This window comes from Leopardus geoffroyi, chromosome C2, assembly GCF_018350155.1.
Source record: "Leopardus geoffroyi isolate Oge1 chromosome C2, O.geoffroyi_Oge1_pat1.0, whole genome shotgun sequence".
In the NCBI taxonomy this organism is placed as follows: domain Eukaryota; kingdom Metazoa; phylum Chordata; class Mammalia; order Carnivora; family Felidae; genus Leopardus; species Leopardus geoffroyi.
Window position 1 is genome coordinate 11,638,616 of NC_059333.1, and position 22,056 is coordinate 11,660,671.

Genomic DNA, 22,056 nt, shown 5'->3' on the forward strand with positions numbered 1-22,056 from the left:
TTATCAGCATTCTACTAACACAGAATTAATCAAAATCTTTTATTAGGACAGAGAAAATTAAATCCTAGAATGGGAAACAAAGAATATCTCGAAGGGCTCACAGTCTCTAACAGATATTACATGGGACTCTTTCTCCTCTTTGATCCGGTAGTTTTACTTAGAGGCATCTGCTTCAACAGCAAACATGCACATTATTTAAGCTGTCCTTCTGCACACACTGCTAACCTATTTGGCAGAGTGAATGTTTCTAAAATGGATAGCAACTATAAAAAATGAAAACAGAGAAATTCATCACAACTCAAAAACTGGTCCCTGAGCTCTCTGATCAGAGTCTACATTTGGTATTTCAAAATATTTGAAAATTATATTAAGCAGCAGGAGTTTAATAGCAGGAGTTTAATAGCAAGAGTTTAATAGGTTAACCACGTCATCTATATGGTAACTTTTACAGCTCTGATTACAGCTCTTTATAAATGGACACAAAAGGTACCCTTTAGTAACAGACAAGGAATTCAATCTGTGCATTACAGGAGACAAACCAGTTCTCAGATCTATACTGAGACAAGTATTTCATGCATTCACCTCAGCAGGGTGGATTTCCTGCACAGTGAAGGGCCAAATGGCTCAAGATTCAGTCACCTTTCCAGAGCTCAGAGGGAAGATGATTAATGCTTCAAAAGAACAAGGAATGGTGAACTTGTTCAATGACTTGCTTACAAAAAAATCAGTTGCCAACTAAAAATGCTTCAACCTCAGATAAAGCAGGCACTCGAACACATAGGTTCAAGCAGGGGTGAAGTTCTTGAATGACTCACTTTAAACTTCTCTCTAGTGTATCAGTCATAAAAAGATAATAGGACTATAATCAATTTATTATCAAGTTGACTTTCAGAACATTCAAAAGACTGCAAACTCCAAGATATAAACAAGTGATCTCTGAGCAAACACAAAATGGAAAGAAGAAAAAAAAAAAAAAATAGGAAATGAGCTTGATTCTCCAGGAGCTGATTATCTAATCTGATAATCACCTTGGTCCCTTATTTTTCAGACCTACACCTTTTATTTTATTCTTTAAACTTTAAGTTTATTTCTTTATTGTGAGAGTCGGGGAAGGGCAGAGAGAGAGAGAGAGAGAGAATGAATCCCAAGCAGGTTCCACGCTGTCAGCATGAAACCCCACATGGGGCTTAATCCCAGAACTGTGACATCATGACTTGAAGTGAAACCAAAAGTTGGACGATTAACCCACTGAGCCACCCAGGCGCTCCTGGCCTATACCTTTCATTACTGCTTCGCCCACTGCTTGTTTTGTTTTGTTTCCTCTTCTCTCCAAAAGTCTGCGCAGGTCAACATGCTGCACTCAGGGACATGCGGCCACTCTCTCGCTCAACCCTGAGACATATATGAAATTCCCTTCCTTGATAAAAACTTCAAAAAATGGTGCCAACAAAAATATCCCACAGGACCCAAAGTAACAAGAAATGTCCAGAGGAATGAAATCTACCACTTCCCTTTGAAATAAATTAACTGTAGAAATCATTATGTTGTATACCTGAAACTAGTATAATATTATGTCAATTATATGTCAATCTTTAAAAATTAACTGTTAAGTGGGGCGCCTGGGTGGCGCAGTCGGTTAAGCGTCCGACTTCAGCCAGGTCACGATCTCGCGGCCCGTGAGTTCGAGCCCCGCGTCAGGCTCTGGGCTGATGGCTCAGAGCCTGGAGCCTGTTTCCGATTCTGTGTCTCCCTCTCTCTCTGCCCCTTCCCCGTTCATGCTCTGTCTCTCTCTGTCCCAGAAATAAATAAACGTTGAAAAAAAAAAAAATTAACTGTTAAGTGATTTTTTAAACTAAAAGATACCTGCTTTAGAAACAATAAAATGCAAAAGAATATTATATCTATCAAACAACAGGCTGCTGTGGAGAGCAGGCCAAGTTAGCCAGAATGTACCTAAAATAAAAGAGATTAAAGTATGAGTAAAGATCTATCAAAAAACACAAAAAGCAAGGAAGAGTCACTAAATTAATAAAGCACAATTTCAAGGAAAAAGCTGTATGTGATAAAAAAAAAGAAATTTTATTTTCATAAGATTCATAACCCACAATGAAAACAACAGTTGTAAAACTGCATGCTCCCAATAACATGAAAACACATAAAGCAAAAACAAAAGGCAATCTCTTTGTATTTACTGGTTAAAATGTAGAAAGTAATAAAACTTAAAATACAACTAAGACAAATTCCTAATTCACACAGTAGCCAAAAACTAAAATACATAAAACTGTCCCAAGACAAGTGTCACAAAAACCAACTCATTTAAGGGAGCAGCAACCTGGTACAGAACAGAATACTAATGCAGTGAGGAGTTAAAAAGGAAGCACAGAAGTCATAAACTAGAGGGGCACCTGGGTGGCTCAGTCTGTTAAGCATCTGACTCTTGATTTCAGCTCAGGTAGATCTCACAGTTCATGAGTTCAGGTTCTGTGTCAGGCTCCATGTTGGGCTCCGTGCTGACAGCTTGGAGCCTGCTTGGGGTCCTCTCTCTCCCTCTCTCTCTGCCCCTCCTCCTCTCATGTTCTCTCTCTCTCTCTCTCTCTCTCTCTCTCTCTCTCAAAATAAATAAACCTAAAAAAAAAAAGGTCATAAAATAGAGTGTTTACAACTTAATGGGGAAAAAGAAAACACAAATACTACACATACACATACAAATCAAGGGGAATATACATTTATACAAATAACACACCTAGAACACAAATATTTACACAATAAAGCTATATACATGCTTTGGCTTGGGATTCAGGAGGCACTCATTAAAAAGGGTAAACATAAGAGGATACAATCTCATAATCTTCTTAATTATAGGATAAATACCATCTATGGTATGCAATTCGGTATGTAAAGAAAAAGTACTCTTGGGTAAGAAATGTTTAAAATCATTATGCTGTTCTCATGCTTACCCCTTCAGGTTAAAAAGTCAGGAATGACATACCAGTACATTTAGGAAGTAAATGGAATACTCTGGCAAATGTCAAATTAAAATCTTTTCTTTCTCATATATCCTTAAATTCCTATCTCCTAAGGAAATTATCTTCAAACTTCTGTTAAGCAAGAAAACTTTCTGTACACCAAACCTCATATAAACTTGAAATATAAAAGCTGAGCTGCCCTGGCTAAGTGTGGGTAGGGGCCACAGGATGGGAGCAGCGCCACAAATGGTTACACAGTACCCACCACCAGTACCGTGAGCCAGGCATGGGGCTAAGGGAATTGAGAAGGGAACAAAACAGAGTCCATGCTCTTAGGGAGCTTATATTCCAGAAGGAGGAGATGGCTAATAAATAAGTCAACAAATAAATATGATCATTTCACATACAGAGAACCACTCCAAAGAAACTGAGGTAGGGTAACAAGGTAAGTGATGACCGGAGGTGGTGTCTGGGGTTTCTTCGTGAGCCTGGGTAGTCAAGGAAAGACTCTCTAAGAAGACACTGGGGTATTTTCTGGGTAGTTCGAGAGAAGGTCTGACCAATGCAAAGATCCAAAGAAAGAAAAGCTGCTGCTCAAGGAATAGAAAGAGGCCAGGTGAGCTTGTATAAAGTAAACGAGGACAGTGTAGAAAGAGAAAACTGGAGAGGCAAGAGAGGCCAGACCACAAGGATGTCTTAAAAGTGAGGTTTGGATTTGAAGTGTGGGAAGTCTTTGAAAGGTTTGAAGCAGGAGAATAACATGACCTGATTTATGCTGTAGAAACTACTGTGTGGAATAGATTCCAGCTAAACAGGAATCAAGAAAATCAGCAAGGAGGGCTTGGCAGACACTCAGGTGAGACAGTGGTGGTCAGAACTAATGTTTTAACAGTGGAAATGATGAGGGCTGGTCGGATTCAGGATATATTTGGACAGAAAGCCTACAGAACCTAAGAACGGATTAGATTCAAGGTGGGCAGGAGAGAGGGAACAAGGATAGCTATGACACTTTCCTGCTGCACACTTGGGTGGGAAATGGCACCATTTACTAAGATGAGAAGGTCTCAGGTATGCAGATTAGGGTAGGGATGGCATTAAGAATTCTGTTTTGAAGAGCCAATCTGGCTCAGTCAGTAGAGCATGCAACTATTTGATCTCAGGGTTGTAGGTTTGAGCCCCATGTTGTATGCAGAGATGACTTAAAAATAAAATCTTTAGGGGCGCCTGGGTGGGTTAGTCGGTTAAGTGTTGAATTCTTGATTTCAGCTCAGGTCATGATCTCGTGGTTTATGAAGCTGAGCCCCACATCAGCCTCTGTCCGTGCTGACAGTGCACAGCCTGCTTGGGATTCTCTCTTGCCTTCTCTCTCTGCAACCCTCCCCTGCTTTATCAAAATAAACTTTAAAAAAAATCTTAAAAAAAAAAAAAAGAATTCTGTTTTGACCATGTTAATTTTAAACAGCCTATTATTAGCTACCCAAGAAGATCTGCCTAGCAGGTGCCCCGCTGACCATATAAGTCTGTAGTTCTTGGGAGAAGTTGGAACTACAAATGCCCACATACTTGCCCAGCTCTTCCCTGCTCTCCTACTTCTATATTCCCATGTCAAACCCTTTAAAGCCTTCTCAGAATCCCCAGTGGTTTTCAAAGCAGTGTGAAAACAATGCTTATTGGGGCACCTGAGGGGCTCAGTCGATTAAGTGTCCGACTCTTGATTTCAGCTCAGGTCATGATCTCAAGAGTTCATGGGATCGAGCCCCATATAGGGCTCTGCAAGAAGCCTGCTTGGGATTCTCTCTCCCTCTGCCCCTCCCCTGCTTGTGCTCTCATGTACGCGTGTATTCTCTCTCTTAAAATAAACATTAAAAGAATAAAAGCTTAATGCTTATCTCCAACTTTCTATCTAAACTTGCCTGTTTTCATAGTGTGATCAGAATAATTAAATATTGAGAAAACATATCACCTAACAGTTAAAATGAAAAAAAAATGTAAATCACACTTGCTCACACTAGAATAAATTACATATGGTTTAAAGATTTCAGTGAAAAAAACGAAACCACGAAAGTGTGCTAAGAGAAAATAAGGGTTAACATTTTATCAAATCGTGGAGAGAATTTTCTAGTTTAACATCACGGGGGGAAAAAATCCTTAAAAATGGAAAATAATGATGGACTGGGCAGGGCGGGGGAGGTAGCTAAACACTTCTATAAAAGAACCATACCACAAGTTTTCAAAGCAAATAAAAAATTGGTCATAAATATCTGAAGCATTTGACATTAGGAATTAAAATCCCTAAGTAAGGAGCTCACATAAATTAATAAAAAATATTAACTCCAGAAGAAAATGTGACAAGGACAAGAGCAGAAATTCAAAAGAGAAGAAATATAAACGAGCAATTAACATATGAAAAAAAGTGCGAAGCTTCTTATCCTCAAAAGAACAGAATTAAAACAAGGAGATACTGTATTTCACCTATCAAACTGGCAAACATTAAAACGGCAATGATGTAGACTTGGAGCCCGGGCAGTAATCACTAAGCTCTTTGTGAAGACAATTTGGTAAATTATATCAGGAGCCTTAGCTTTTATACGCTCTTTGACCTGCCAATTGCACTTCAGGGACTCCATCCTAAGGGTGAAGGGTTTCAGGGGCTGTTTGAAAGATTTAGGTATAAATTATGTTTATCAGATTAGGATACTCTGTACCTAAAAAGGTTGCTTCAGAATCACATCTAATGACACGAAAAGAAGGGCACCTGGGTGGCTCAGTCAGCTGGGCGTCTGACTTCAGCTCAGGTCGTGATCTCGCAGCTTGTGGGTTCGAGCCCCATGCCGGCCTCTGTGCTGACAGCTCGGAGCCTGGAGCCTGCTTCGAATTCTGTGTCTCCCTCTCTCTCTCTCTGCCCCTCCCCTGCGCGCGCTCGCGCGCTCGCGCTCGCTCTCTCTCTCTCTCTCTCTCAAAAAAATAAATAAATAAACATTAAAAAAATTAATGACACGAAAAGATATTGCAGAAAAAATTTAAGTAGTAAAACCATATGGTCGGGTTAATATTTAACAATAGGTATCTTCATAGGAAGATCTCTAATGATAAAATTTCAGGAAGCTAAAAGCAGTGTGTCTGTCTGGAAAGATTAAGTGTTCTTTATGATCTTTTTTCTTTCATTATAATGAGCATATATTGTTGGATAATTAAAACTTCATTTGAGGGGACAAAATCAAAAGAGAATATGCATAAAAGATCTTGCGCATAAAAGACTTACTGAATGGAAATTATAAAAAAAAAAAAATAACAGAAGACATCTTCAAGTGACAAAATTATAATGAGGAATTTTTTCTCTTCTCTTCTAGAATAGAAAATTTTCTGTATTTATATACTTTCCCTTGTGAACATGCATTTCATTACTTACTTTTTAAAAGGTAAAATAAACTTTTAAAAATTAAGTTATTCCCAACCCTCTTGTGCTATCTTGATTTTAACCATACCAACTATCACACAGTATTTTCAAGCATTTATGCCCATGTTTGCCTTCTCTTCCTGTTCCAAAACTAGTTTTTCTTTATTATTCTAATATCTTCAGGGAGCACAAAGGGACTTTCCTGAAACACACTGGGCTCCATCACCTCCCTCCATATTGTCACCTTAGGTGACTTCAATAACACTTTAGCCCAGTGGTTGCCAGAGTCTGGTCCCTGACCTGCTCTACTGGGATATAGAATGAGCTGGTTAGAATGCAAATTCTTGGGCCCTGCTCTGACATGGTGAATAAGAAACCAGGTGGGCACCAACCTCACTTTTTATCAAGTCTTTCAGGTGATTCTGATGCATGCGAAAGGCTAAGAACCACTATTTCAGCCTCTATGCTTTGGGCCTTTCTGAATCCAGAAACTCTCCTAAAAACAGTCCAATCATTTTTCAGATTAAATTTTTCAGAATTCCAATAGTAACAAAATTAAAACATTCAAGGGGACTGAACAGTTAAATCTCCTATCTTAACAGCTGCAAATAAAATTTTGAAAGAAAAAAAGATCCACAATGAAAGAAAAGCATACCTGTGAAGATGTCTTAAAGGGACCAATGAGTCCTAAAGACATGGTTTCAAGCCGACAGCCTCTGAGGTAAACACAACTGGCTTCAGGAACACGCTAAATGCAAGCTCATTTAATTACACGTGTCAATGGTAGGGCTGCACAATCAATTAGCCAGAATACTGAGTAATAATAATGTTCAAGCCATAGCTAGATTAATGCAACAATCAGGTGTGCCTAAAACTTCAGAAACATCTTTATCCTGAACTAATGAATGACCCCATTTGGGACAAGATTTATTGAGATTTGAGATGATAATTAATATAGTCGTTTACCTGTGATGGAGGTATAAGCATGATAGAAAGAAAACAAGGTTTATTCACGATCAGACAGAGTAACAAATTTTTGCCACATGCATTTGTTCGATGGATTGATGAATCAAGTACTGAGCTAGTGCTAGAGACCAAAAAAAAAGGTATGTAACACATCCACCCTGCCCTCCAGAAGCCTGCATTCCACTTGTATCAGCAAGGGGCCAGATAGGGATCTCCCTCTATCCTGGGGCAGGAACTTTATTTTATTCATTCATTCATTCATTCATTCATTCATTCATTCATTCATTTAAATGTTTATTTTTGAGAGACAGAGAGAGAGTGCAACCAGGGTAGGGGCAGAGAGAAAGGGAGACATAGAATCTGAAGCAGGCTCCATCCAGGCTCTGAGCTGTCAGCACAGAGCCCGATGCAGGGCTCAACCCCATAGACTGTGAGATCATGACCTGAGCCAAAGTCAGAGCTTAACTGACTGAGCCACCCAGGCACCCCTAGGGCGGGAACTTTAAAACATGCATTATCTCTAATACTTGTTAGAGACAAGAAAACTGGGTTTGAGAGGTAAGTCACTTGTTCAATGCCACCCAACTCCGTACAAATCCAGGCTTTGCTCTGATCCCTCCACCCTTGTCCCAATGTTAACACCACTTTTACTCTTAAAAGGAGACATGAGTATGCATTATTTGCACCTTACATGAGATTGTGCTAATTTTACAATCAAATCAATAATAAAAATGTTATGATTTTATTTCTTTTTATAAAATACTCATCTATTTTTGAGAGAGAGCACAAGCGGAGGAGGGGCAGAGAGAGAGAGGAATAGAGGATCCGAAGCAGGCTCAGTGCTGACAACAGGGAGCCCAACGTGGGGCTCAAACTCGTGAATCCTGAGATCATGACCTGAGCTGAAGTCAGAGGCTTAACCGAATGAGCCACCCAGGTACCCCTGCACCTTACATGAGATTATGCTAATTTTACGATCAATTCAAGAATAAAAATGATGTTATGATTTTCAAAGAGGCATATGAATTAGGTAAAATCAGGTAGCATCGGGGCGCCTGGGTGGCGCAGTCGGTTAAGCGTCCGACTTCAGCCAGGTCACGATCTCGCGGTTCGTGAGTTCGAGCCCCGCGTCGGGTTCTGGGCTGATGGCTCAGAGCCTGGAGCCTGTTTCCAATTCTGTGTCTCCCTCTCTCTCTGCCCCTCCCCCGATCATGCTCTGTCTCTCTCTGTCCCAAAAATAAATAAACGTTGAAAAAAAAAAAAAAAAAGTTAAAAAAAAAAATCAGGTAGCATCAAGCCAAGTAAAAAAAAATAATTTATAAATGATCTCATTTTCTTTAATATTTATTTATTTTTGAGAGAGGGGAGAGAGAGAGAGAGAGAGAGAGAGAGAGAGAGAGAGAGAGAGAGAGAGAACACGATCAGGGGAGCAGAGGGAAGGAGAGAGAGAGAGGGAGTCACAGAATCCGAAGCAGGCTCCAGGCTCTGCGCTGTCAGCACAGAGCTCAATGCGGGGCTTGAACCCACAAACCGTGAGATCATGACCTGAGCGGAAGTTGGACGCTTAACCAACTGAGCCACCCAGGCGTCCCTGAATGGTCCCATTTTTTGAATGGGAAAAATTATCTATAGAAGAATCAAAAAAAGGCAACACAAATATGGGACAAAATATTAATATTGGTTATACTGGGTGGTGGGATTACAGGCACTTGTCCTTCCTTTTTGATGTTCTTTTATAATGTAATTTATTTTTAAAATGATCATCCCACATTAAAGAAAAAATTTTTTAACCCAGTCAAGATTCCACTAATCAGTGGTTCTCAATGGGTGTGTGCAATTCCACAATGGATATTGGAAAACCTAGTATTTTTGGTTGTCACATTCACTGGGAAGCACCACTGGCATTTAACAGGCTGCTCAGAACAGTCTCATACGAGGAATTATCCCATGTAACTTCCAAATGTCTCTGGACATTCACATAGGGGAGAAAATCCATTTATAATTATCTGAGCCTAAAACCAAATTCCATCTTACAGACAACCACACAAGACTGTGCAAGGTTCTACTATACATTCAATTTTCTGGGAGTATAATTCAAGAGAACACTGTTTTGAGTTTTACCAAAAGTTGTTCACAGTTCCAGCAAAGTCGTGTAATTAACTGTGATGCCTTCCTCCAAACTTGTAATATGTTTATTTGTTTTAAATGAATTAATGAACAAAAAGTTTAAAAATGAGTAATTTCTCAGTTTTAATGTTATTGTAATAAATATCAATAAACAGAACCTACATAAGCAAAAGCTACTTGGGGCTCCTCAGTTGAATGAAGGGCTCCTAATATGAGAAAGCTTGAAAACTGGGGCTTCAGTGGAAAAAGATATGAAAAGAGGGCAAAACTGGCTGGAGAGAGACCAGGTCCAAGGTTGGTGCTGGAGTGGAGTGAGGGATCTTTGAGAACTAAGCCAGATCAATAGTCCATAATTACAAGGGGGTTAAGGAATTCAGGATGAGGTATAAGCTTCTGACTCGGGCAGCTGAGTAAATATGAAGCCACTCAGACTGTAATACCAGAAACATGTTATTTTGTGTAATTAAAAAAAATTGAAAAGTACAAAATAAATCCACAAACATGAATGCTTAAATGAAAATACTGGCACAAACAGCCCTTTTTCATGCAGGTATATAATAAAAGCTGAACGTACTTCTTCTCTCCCTGCTTTTGATATACACAAACGAACCAGAATGTTGGGACAGTAGTCATGAACACAACTGGATCGCGTCCCGTGGCCACCAATGACGGAAAGGAGCCGTGAGAGGGAACACCTGCTCTCCTTCCTCCCAGTGCCCGGGCCCCTGCAGTCAGCATCTTTAGGATTCTGCACAGAATTATTTTTAAAGATTCAGCTTCAAAAACCTTTTAAATCAGAGGTGTTCCAAAAAGCAGCAAGGAGGGGCCACCTGCAAGCATTTCTGCTGGACTCTAGCATAGGCTCTGGCTCCCTCTACTCCGTTGGGAGGCTCCGGGCCTGCCACCTGTATAGCCGAGCTCCCCTCCGCCCCACCTCCCTGCCCCCCCAAGGAGTTCAGGACAGAGTAACGGATATGGCCACAGAGCAAAGAAAATCTTTCAAGGGAAGTACAACTGGAAAGAGAAAGTACTGTAACACCTATTTTAACACTAATGGAGCCTCCCCTTCACACTAACTCAGGGGAATATCCCCAGACCCCATCCCTGCTTCCTACTTCACGCCAGTATGGCTCCTAGAAAGGGATCTGTGGCAGTAAGACTGACAAGCAGAAGCAAAACAGGAGGTAGGAGGGCACATCCTCTACTCCTAAGGCAGGTTCTGGCTGACATTCCCCCCTTCTAGCTCAAGGCTAGAGGCCTGGCTTACTTCTCCGAGCAGAGCACCCAGCCTAGGGGCGCCTGGGTGACTCAACTGAACGTCGTCTGACTTCAGCTCAGGTCATGATCTCGCAGTCTGTGAGTTCAAGCCCCGCGCGGGCTCAGTGCTGACAGCTCAAAGCCTGGAGCCTGCTTCGGATTCTGTGTCTCCTTCTCTCTCTGCTCCTCCCCCGCTCATGTGCTCTTTCTCTCTCTCTCTCTCTCAAAAATAAATACACACAAAAAAAAAAAAAAAAAAAAAGCACCCAGCCTAGCTCCAAAGAGGATGAGCCTGGAGGGGCCCACACCAAGGCCAAGCTACCCTCTTACAGAAGTACCTTGATTATTTGAATTCCAAAGACTCCCATCGGTACCACATTTGTGCTTATTTAGTTCTGAGTTACTTTCCTAAAAGGGTATCTTTGAACACCCTCCCCATTTCAATTTTCTCATTTCTAGTTTTTAGTAAAAACCGTCAGAAAAGTTCAAATGGAATAAGTGCTTGCCTCAAAGACAGAGACTAGGAGAAAACTGTGAAAATCTATCTTGTTCCAAAGATAGAAAAGAGGAGATATCCTCTTAGAGGCCATAAGCAGAGCCAATCTCTAAGAAAAGAAACATCCAATTAAAAGTCTGGACCAGAAGCACCCTGGGCATGAGTCTGGCCCTCACAGCTCCCCGTCTCTCCTCCAACTACCTCCAGCTCTTTGCTGGTGCCCTTGGCTTAGGCACCAGGCCCAGGACGCCTCCCAATTCCGCCACCACTGCCATGCAGTACAACTGACCCATGAACTGGGTTCAACTGCATGGGTCCACTTATATGCAGATTTTTTCCCGTACCGTGTAGACTATAAATGTATTTTCTCCTCTTTGTGATTCTCCCAGTAGCATTTTCTTTCCTCTCTCTTACTTTAAGAATACAGTGTATAATACACATAGCACACAAAGTATGTGTCACTAGTCTGTTTATGTTATCAGTAAGGCTTCCAGTCAACAGTAGGCTATTTCCAGTTAAGTTTTGGGGGAGTGAAAAGTATATCTGGATTTTTGACCGTCTAAGGGTTAGCACCCCTAACCCCCTCGTTGTTCATGAGTCAACTGTACAACAAAGAGGTTGAAGTATGAGCCCTCTGAATGGGAACTTCCTATATATACTCCCAGAGAGCTAGTATTTATACAGCACGCGTAGGCAGAGATAGCAAATGGCACAGTGGTTCACAGCACAGACTCCAGTCAGACTGCATGGGCCCTGATACCAGATCTGCCACTTTCTGGTTGTGGGATCATGGGCAAGTTAACTAACCATTGTAACAGTACCTATTCTGCAGAGTTGTTGGGAGGAGCAGATGAATCATTACCTGGGAAAACACACAGTAAGCGTTCAGTAAACATTAGTTGTTATTATACTTCAAATGCATCACAGATTACAAAAGTCTGGGGGAACTGAATATGGTAAAATTAATCACCGTTATCTGGTATCACTCCTATTGTAAAAGTTGTTCAAATTCACAACCATAAACTTTCTCAGTAACTGAGATCCTTTTCCTAAACTAGAGACGTACAGTGTCTCAAAAAGAACACCTTGGCTCCGAATCTAATCATCTCTGAGGAATAAAGACATAAAACAACCACAAAATATCATTTGGCTGACAATTTATTCTCCCTGTATTTCCAAAACTGCATAACACAAGCATTGCATACATAATTTTTTATTATTAGCATATAACATGTTCACTAAGACATTGGTTCTCTACATTTCTGGCTTCAGGACTCTTTATACTCTTTAAAAATTGAGGATCCCAAAGAATTTACCTTAGAAACTTGTAAGAAACAGACATATACAAGCACATAAACCATTAGCCATCAAAGAGATGATGTCCTCAAACATCATACAGCCACTAGAAAACCAGGCTGTGCACCTACAGAGAATGAGAATAAAAAGAGGAAATAACCACTATCATTATAAAAATAATCTGAACTTGCAGACTGTTTTAAATTGTCTCAATGAGTCCCCAGAGGCTCCAGACCACACTCTGAGAACCTCTGCACTAAGGAAAGAATGAGTATCAAAATTCTCACGGCTTTCATCTTCTACCTTTTCTAGATCTACATAAGAAAAATTACAATACATTTCATTGAACTATATATGAACTGCAAATGATCCTATCCTAAAATTACAGAAAAATGGTTTAAGAAAATATTTTGACAAAATTGCCACTATGGTAGACTAAATGTTATGTCTAATTTCTTTCCATTTTAAAAATTGTGAACACAGGGGTGTCTGGCTGGCTCAGTGGGGAGAGCATGTGACTCCTCATCTCAGGGTCATGAGTTCAAGCCCCATGTTGGGCACTGACCTTACTTAAAATAAGTAAATAAATGAATAAATAAATAAATAAATAGTGAACACATATAACAAAAATTACCATTTTAACCACTATGAAATGTATAATTCAATGACATTTAATATATTCACAGCATTGTGCAACCATAACCAACAATGAATTCCAGAATATTATCATCATCCCAAAAGAAAATGAATGATGATCTGTAAGTTTTTGTCTCAACACCTGTTTTCAATCCTTTGGGATATATACCTAGGGAAAGAATTGCTACGGCCATATGATAACTCTGTATCTCTATATTTAGCTTATTAAGAAACTACAAAACTGTTCTGTTACAGCAGTGCCATTTTACATTCCTACCACTAACGTATAAGGCTTCCAGTTTCTCCACGTTCTTGCCAACACTTGTCATTTTCCTTTTTTTTTTTCTTTTATGATAGCCATCCTAATGGGTATGAAATGGCATCTCAGTTTTGATTTCTATTTCTCTAACAACTAAAAGCGTTGTTTGCTATTTGTAGATCTTCTTTGAAGAAATGCCTATTCATGTCTTTTGCCCATTTTAAAAACTGGGTTCTTGGGGCGCCTGGGTGGCGTGGTCGGTTAAGCATCCGACTTCGGCTCAGGTCATGATCTCACGGTCCGTGAGTTCGAGCCCTGCGTCGGGCTCTGTGCTGACAGCTCAGAGCCTGGAGCCTGTTTCAGATTCTGTGTCTCCCTCTCTCTCTGCTCCTCCCCTGTTCATGCTCTGTCTCTCTCTGTCTCAAAAATAAATAAACGTTAAAAAAAATTTTTTTTAAATAAATAAATAAATAAAAACTGGGTTCTTTTTGTTGTTGGATTGTTAAAAATTCTTACGTCTAATTATGTTTTACCAGTACATGAAAGCACTTTAAACCAACCACGGATCTGATCCTCCTCTCTTTACCAAGCTTAAAACCAATACCAACCTTCCACATGACAAAAAGAACAACCGAGAAATTAAAAATGGTCACAGAATCAACTGGCAAACAGACTATATAACACCTTCATTTTTGTTTTAAATTACAAATCCAGGAATGGATCACAGATGATAACAAAATAATGATGGTGATGGTAATAGTCATTTCTCATAATAAGCACTTACTATTTAGTGAAGCACTGTGTTAGATGCTTTAACATCCTCACAACAACCATACAAGGTAAGAACTATAATCAACCCCATTATACAGATGAGGAAACAGAGGTATAGCAAAGTGAAATAGCTAGCTTATGGTTATGCAGTCAACAGCTGAGCAGTTTTGCTTCAAAATTTGTGCTTTTAATCCCTTTGCTGTACAATCATGAAATAACAATAAATCTTGCACAGTTACATAACTCAGGATTAAAATTTTTTTTTTTTTCAACGTTTATTTATTTTTGGGACAGAGAGAGACAGAGCGTGAACGGGCGAGGGGCAGAGAGAGAGGGAGACACAGAATCGGAAACAGGCTCCAGGCTCTGAGCCATCAGCCCAGAGCCCGACGCGGGGCTCGAACTCACGGACCGCGAGATCGTGACCTGGCTGAAGTCGGACGCTTAACCGACTGCGCCACCCAGGCGCCCCAGGATTTAAATGTTAGTAGCTACATTTTGATATGTTACTTTCCAGTTCCAGCTCTCCACTGTCTGTACAAATCTTTTTTTTTTTTTTTAAGAGAGACACAGAGGGGCGCCTGGGTGGCTCAGTTGGTTAAGCATCCAACTCTTGGTTTCGGCTCAGGTCATGATCTCATGGTTCATGGGTTCAAGCCCCACATCAGGCTCTGTGCTGACAGTATGGAGCCTGCCTGGGATTCTGTCTCCCTCTCTCTCTGACCCTCCCCTGCTCTCTCTCTCTCTCTCAAAAATAAATAAACATTAAAAAAAAAAAAAGAGAGACACAGAGAAAGAGAGCGAGCACTCACGAGCATGGGGGAGAGGGGCAGAGAAGGAGAGAGAGAATCTTAAGCAAGCTCCACACTCAGCGCAAAGCCTGACTGGGGCTCCATCCCATGACCCTGGGGGATCATGACCTGAGCTGAAATCAAGAGTCAGATGCTCAATCGACCGAGCCACCCAGGTACCCCTAGAACTTGCCTCTTAATCAGATTTAGGGGGGCACCTGGGTGGCTCAGTCGGTTGAGTGGCTGACTCTTGATTTCGGCTCAGTTCATGATCTCACGGTGAGTAGGTTCCTCCCCTGTTCGAGCGTGTTCTCTCTCCATCTCTCTCAAAAAAAATAAAACTTAAAAAAAAAAAAAAAATCAGGTTTAGAAATGTCACAAAGAAGTAAACCCAAAACCAGATGGGTGAATAGCATTTTATCATTCCAATTTAGATCTTTTCTAACATTTTTGAATCTGACAAAAGACTATTCAGAATACTGTGACTCAACTGTCTATTTCCAAGGGTTTCTAGATCACATCTTGACAGCAATTATAAGAGGTTACAGTTACCAGCAAAGCCAGGGCCTAAAGGCCCTTCTAATTCAAATTTCCAATATAATTATATACCAGTTAGTGGTTTTGTAAACTAAATCTCAAACTTGAGAAGAAATCTAAAAGGTAACGTATTTCATAACAAAACCAATATAAGCACAATGCCAGAGTTTATAGATTTCATTTTCTCAGGAATAATTACACGCATGACCGCCTAATGAATCCAGCATTGCTATACCTGTCTAGAGTTATGGGCCCTCAGAATGTGAAAGAACTTTAGGTTGTATTTAAAAAATCCTTTACAGGGGCGCCTGGGTGGCGCAGTCGGTTAAGCGTCCGACTTCAGCCAGGTCACGATCTCGCGGTCCGTGAGTTCGAGCCCCGCGTCGGGCTCTGGGCTGATGGCTCAGAGCCTGGAGCCTGTTTCCGATTCTGTGTCTCCCTCTCTCTCTGCCCCTCCCCCATTCATGCTCTGTCTCTCTCTGTCCCAAAAATAAATAAACTTTAAAAAAAAATAAAAATAAAAATAAATAAAAAATCCTTTACAGACAATTCCTGCTCCTTTTAGAATTAAAAGGTAGACTAAAGCCCTGAAATCATGATAAATGCTCATTTATACCAAATTTCATTTCATAACGTTGTAATACTCCTATCTACTTTTGTGGTAATTCAAGAATTTTTTATTTAAGTTCAGCTACCCAATGTGTCCTTTGGAATGTTTTCATTATGACAAATGATAGCAAATTGAGGTTGTTTTCTCATCTGTAACATAAGGGTATTTACCATCTATCTCACAGCTTTACAGAAAACCAATTTTAGACAGGACATAGGGAAGGCTTCTTGCCAAACACACGAGACATGACAGGTACTCAGTAAACATTCCTGTGTATGTGTGAAGTCATGGGTGTGAGTCAGATAATACCAGAAGCCATTCTAAAGCAAATTCTATAAAAGCTAAGAGCAACTCTGATTACTTACCCACAGGTCACTTATCTGATGAACTCAACTGCATATAACCCAAAATCTAGATGATACCAGGAGAGACTCCTGATTAGGAAAACAGGTACCATTTGTATACTTATAAAGGAAAATTAGTTTATTCCTTGGGCCAGACCTAAGTATAATCTTACATCTGACACAGCAGAAGGCTCTGCTGGAGGCTCTCTCTATATATATCCTATCACCTATTTGCTGACATGTTTCATTTAATTAGAGGTATGAAGGTTCAACATGCAATACACTAACATGAATACATTTAAGTCCACAAGAGGAATGTAAAGTGCTTTCCTCTTGGGGCATCTGGGTGGCTCAGTCGTTTAAGCATCTGACTCCTGATTTCGGCTTGGGTCATGATCTCACGGTTCATGAGACGGAACCCCATGTAGGGCTCTGTGCTGGCAATGTGAAGCCTGCTTGGGATTCTCTCTCTCTCCCTTTCTCTCTGCCCCTCCCTGGCTTGCTCTGTCAAAAAATAAACATAAAAAAAAATTTTTTTTAAGTTTTTAAAAAATAATAAAAAAATAAAATGGGCAAAAAGGTTTAAATTTTATAAGGTAGCAATTCTCAAGGTGATTCCTGGGTCTCTGCAGTTCCCAAGACCATTTCAAAGGGTCCAAAAGGCCAAAACTATGACCATAATGGTACCCAGACATTATTTTCATTGTGTTTATACTTGCAGTGACACAAAAACAAGGCTGGGTAAACTGCTGCCACCTTAGCAGTGGCACCAAACTGTACTGGTGGTTATGTATTCCTCACTGCCACACACACGTTAAATAAAATCAGGGGGCGCCTGGGTGGCTCAGTCATTTAAGCATCCAACTTTGGTTCAGGTCATGATCTCACTCACGGTTCGTGAGTTCAAGCCCCATATTGGGCTCTGCGCTGACCTGTGGAGACTGCTTGGGGTTCTCGCTCCCTCTCTCTCTGCTCCTCCCCCCAACTCGTGTTCTCTATCTCAAAAAAAAAAATCAGTTTTGCTTCAGAAGGTCCTTGATAAGTCATTAGGAATGATAACTATTAAATCTCAACCCTTGAATAAATGTGTTTATTATTTGTATGACTAAAAGGGAAGTAATCAGGGGTGCCTGGGTGGCTCAGTCGGTTGAGCATCCAACTTTGGCTCAGGTCATGATCTCACAGTCTGTGAGTTCGAGCCCCATATTGGGCTCTGTGCTGATGGCTCAGAGCCTGGAGCCTGCTTCCAATTCTGTGTCTCCCTCTCTCTCTGCCCCTTCCCTGCTCATGCTCTCTCTCTGTCTCAAAAATAAATAAAAACATTAAGAAAAAAAAATAAAATAAAAATAAATAAAAATAAAAATAAAAAGGGAAGTAATCATAAAGCATCCCTATGGCACACAGACTACGACCGATGTCTTAAGAAAACACAGTTGTGCAAATGAGTTGCAAGCTGAATTAGGCACTTTTTTCATGGAACACAATTTTTACTTAGCAAAACAACAGAAAAACTATGCTTATTCAGACGTAAGTATTTGGCAGGTGGTTTCTCAAAAATGAAATGAGCCTATTGCTTCAAGAAAAACGGACAGTAACTTGGCTAATGATAAAAGTTAAGCTTTTGAGCAAAAATTTTGAATTTGGAAAACTAGTATCTGTCATTTTGAGTTAGACTTCTTAACATTGAGAAATTTTTCCAATAAGATGGGTGGTAATACTAACAAATGGGATGTTAAAGTAGTATTATTCAATGAAACATATCAACATTTGCAAGATCTACATAAATCAGTGAATTAATATTTTCCGAATGACCAACACATGATGTTACAAAATCACAAAGATGTAAAATGTCATCCAAACAGCAGGATGGACTATAGATGTTTTTGTAACGGAGTATGAAAAGTTCACTAACATAATTTCAGATTCCGCATTGCCACTAACCTTAAGAAACTAGCAGTGTCAAATTTTGGTATGGTATCAAAGAATAACCACAATTTTCTGAAAATGCCATCAAAAGGCTCCTGGCTTTTCCAACTACATATCTGTGTAAGGCCAGATTTCTTTCAACTACTTCAACCAAAACAACATTTCGCAACCAACTGACTGCAGGAGCAGATATGAAAAGCCAGCTGTCTTCTATTAAGCCAGACTTTAAAAGAGGTTTGCAAAAATGTAAAACGATGCTCTCTTCTCACTAAATTATTTTTTTCTTTCGTAAAACAGTTTTCATAAAAAATCTGTTATTTATGTAAGCACGCAGCGGGTTTATTACAGGTATTTTCAATACATTAATAAAATACTTTGTACATTTCTCAATTTTAATTTCTAATCTGGCAAACAATGATACATTTAAAAACACAACCCACATAAAGCTCCGTGAGGTCCCCAATAACTAGAAGCCCGACCAGTCAGTAACAGCCAAGTGGTAACATGAAAAATGATGAAATCGGGGCTAAGACAACAGCGATGGACACAGAGAGAAAGAGATGAAACCAAAAGATGTTCCAGGGGCAGAAGAATTGACAGAATGTAGCAACCAACTTCAGAATCAGAGAGAAAAGGTCCAGGCTGCCAGCTTGCATGGATACATTGCAACCATCTGTCCACCTATCTGGTTTATAGACAGGTACTGAGTCTATTCCATACAGAAAGATTGAGATGCTCCACAGCCAGGTGATCAGTTCTAACAACAGCTCTCTGATTTCAACTGAGTGTCCTAAAATTCGATTCTGACTCTATCTACCTGGAATTAGTACAGATGCCACAGGTAAAGGGCTCAGTCCCGTTTCAGACACCAGCCACAAGTCTTAAGTAGCCCCTACAGTACCAGCACTTCTGCAGGAAGACTACAAATTTGGGGGTTCCCACAACCGCCACCCTCCCCCAGGTTCAGTAATTTGTTAGAACTACTCACCAATCTTAGGAAAGCACTATACCTGATGAGGGAGTGTGGAGCTAGCGAGGGCAAAATACAGACTAACAGCACTGCCCCCTCCCTCCAGAGTGGAATATGTGTGATATTCCTCAGACATCCCTGGCTCCCCAAGAACAAAGGGAAGGGGTTTAAGTGCTTGCCATGGTGATGTGGGGAAACTAAGGCAAATGAAAAATTAAATTCCCTTACTGCCTATAGCCCACTGACAAGTCCTTGACAAGGACAGAGTGACCGCCCTCTAGGAGCTCAGCAGCACAGATGATGACACTTTGCTAGGGGGCAAAAGAGAATCTTAGCTTAACATTATCCCAACCTCGAGGATCTGAGGATCCTGTAAGTCTACTTCCCTTATCTCAATTACCCCAAGATATATGCTGGCGCTCATACTCCACAAGCTTATGCCCCACCCCCCGATATGTATCTGAAGGGTCTCATGACTGAGGTTTTATTAAACGGTAATAAATGGTGTTTCCCTAGCAACAGCTAGCCCCTCAAGGTGCTGGAAACCTTGCTTCCAAACTACCTTAGAGACTTACTCTATCCCTGACCCGCTCCCATCCTGAGAATATATAATGAGCTACCCGTCAGGACCCCAGTGCAGCTCTTCCTGTCCATGGGTTCTGTCCCCGTGCTTTAATAAAATCGCCTTTTTGCACCAAAGACGTCTTCAAGAATTCTTTCTTGGCCGTCAGCTCTGGGCCACCCCACCATCACCCCAAAACTTCATCACACTTATGATTAGTTTTATTATGAAGGATACAACTCTGGGACAACTAAATGGAAGAGACTCAGGGCAAAGTATGGCAGAGGGGAGTTGAAGAGCATCCATGCCCTCTCCTCCTCTGTAGAATATTGTGCCTACCCATCTACACATCTAAATGTTCACCAAACCTCACCATCCTGGCATATTTATAAGGGGCTTTATGAGACATGACTAATTAAATCACTGCCCACGTGATTAAACTCAATTTCCAGTCCCTCTCCCTTGTTGGGGGGTAAGGGGCTAAAAGTCACTTCATTAGCATAAACTCAGGTAAAATCTAAAGAGGCTAATTTTGAATAACAAAGACACTCCCACCACTCAGGAAATTCCAAAGGTTTCCAGAGCTCTGTGTCTGGAACCAGGGAGAAAGACCAACTACACTTTTTTTTATCATACCACAGAGCATCTAACATGGTTATTGATGTTTAGTAGGTACTCAATAAATAATTGCTGTAGGCAAAGGGTTAGAACTCAGGAGGCAGAACTCCAGGTATACACAGATAACAGGATTTATTCATGGTGGCTAAAACTCCAACAGGGGAGATGACTGTCCCGGAAGACAGTGGAGGGTCAAAAGAGGGTAGATGTAACAGCTCTAGAGACAGCAACATACAAGGTAAAGAGCCCTCAAAAGAGACTAAGAAATCCTAGATGTAAGGGAGAAGAAAAACACAGAGTATATGGCAGAGAAAGCCAAAGTAGTACAGTGTTTTTCAAGAAGAAATGGGCCAAGGGGCGCCTGGCTGGCTCAGTCTGAAGAGCACGGGACTCTTGATCTCTGATTTGGGAGTTCAAGCCTCACACTGGATGTAGAGATTACTTAAATAAAATTAAGAAGAAAAAAAAGACGAAGAAGAAGAAGAAATGTGTCGAAAGTCACAGAAAGGTCAAGAAACAAATGGACGGAAATCTGTGTATGGGAATCAACAATGGAGGGGCAGAGGCAGAACCCCGCTACAAGTAACAGGAGCAAAGAGACCCAGCATAAAACTACTCCTCCAAGAAACAGAGGGAGTACAGCAGGAGCGGAGCAGGAGGTGATGGAAGGGGGGAGGAGCCAGAGGAAGGCACACAAGTCAGAGAACAAGCCTAATTCAGATCAGAGCTTCTGGATTGACACCAAGCCTTTTTTACATGCCTATGAGGCCCCGCACCGGCTGGTCTCACCTCCTCCCCCGGTGTCCTAATAGCAGCTACACTGGTCTCACCTCCTCCCCCAGTTCCCTAATAGCAGCCACGGTGGCCTTCCTCTCAAGTGTGCGGTGCTCCTTCATGGTATGGGCCCTGCTCACATGCGGGTTCCTCAGCCTGGGAAACAACTTCCTCCCCTTCCCTGATTGACTCCTGTGCATAGCTCACACCTCAAGTGCATGCCCCATCTTCCCCAGACTCTAAAACTAGATTAGGTCCTCCTGAACGCTCTCATCATGGCACATACAACAGCTGGAAATCAGCTATCTATGTGGGGTGGGTTTTCTTTCTGTATTTCTGTCTGTCCCAGTAAAATATAAATAGATTGAGGACAGGGAGCTGTCACTACTGGGGTAGTCCAGGCTCCTACCCCCGCACCTGGCACACGACAGTCCAGCGGGATCTAGCTGTGGCAAGGCTGAAGGGAGCAAGCATGAGAGAATGGCGCAAAGTCTCAGAGGAAACAGGAAAGAACAGCATCTAGAACCCGGGGGGAGGGAAGGAGACACCCACCTCTTCCTTCTCCCTCTTATCGCAAGAAGTAGAGAGCAAGTGTGAGTAAGACAGATTTACAAAAGCTACTTGGGAAGTGGGCGGCAGGCCCAAACAGGAGGCAGCATTACTGCTGAAAGTGAAGGTTCAGATGCCTCCCGGGAAGCTTGAGGAAAAGGGCAAATGTGGTGAGGAATGGAGAGAAAGCTGAGAAAGAATACT

General features: G+C 41.1%; 1 protein-coding gene and 1 non-coding gene across 12 annotated transcripts in view; one reads left to right on the forward strand and one right to left on the reverse strand.

Annotated features, from left to right (window-relative positions):
* The window catches only part of ITSN1 (intersectin 1), a 221,636-nt gene that overhangs the window by 185,786 nt on the left and 13,794 nt on the right, over positions 1–22,056 (reverse strand). The window lies entirely within an intron of this gene.
* TRNAR-CCU lies at positions 12,993–13,065 on the forward strand. Its single transcript has one exon. It is a non-coding gene; the product is annotated as a tRNA-Arg (tRNA).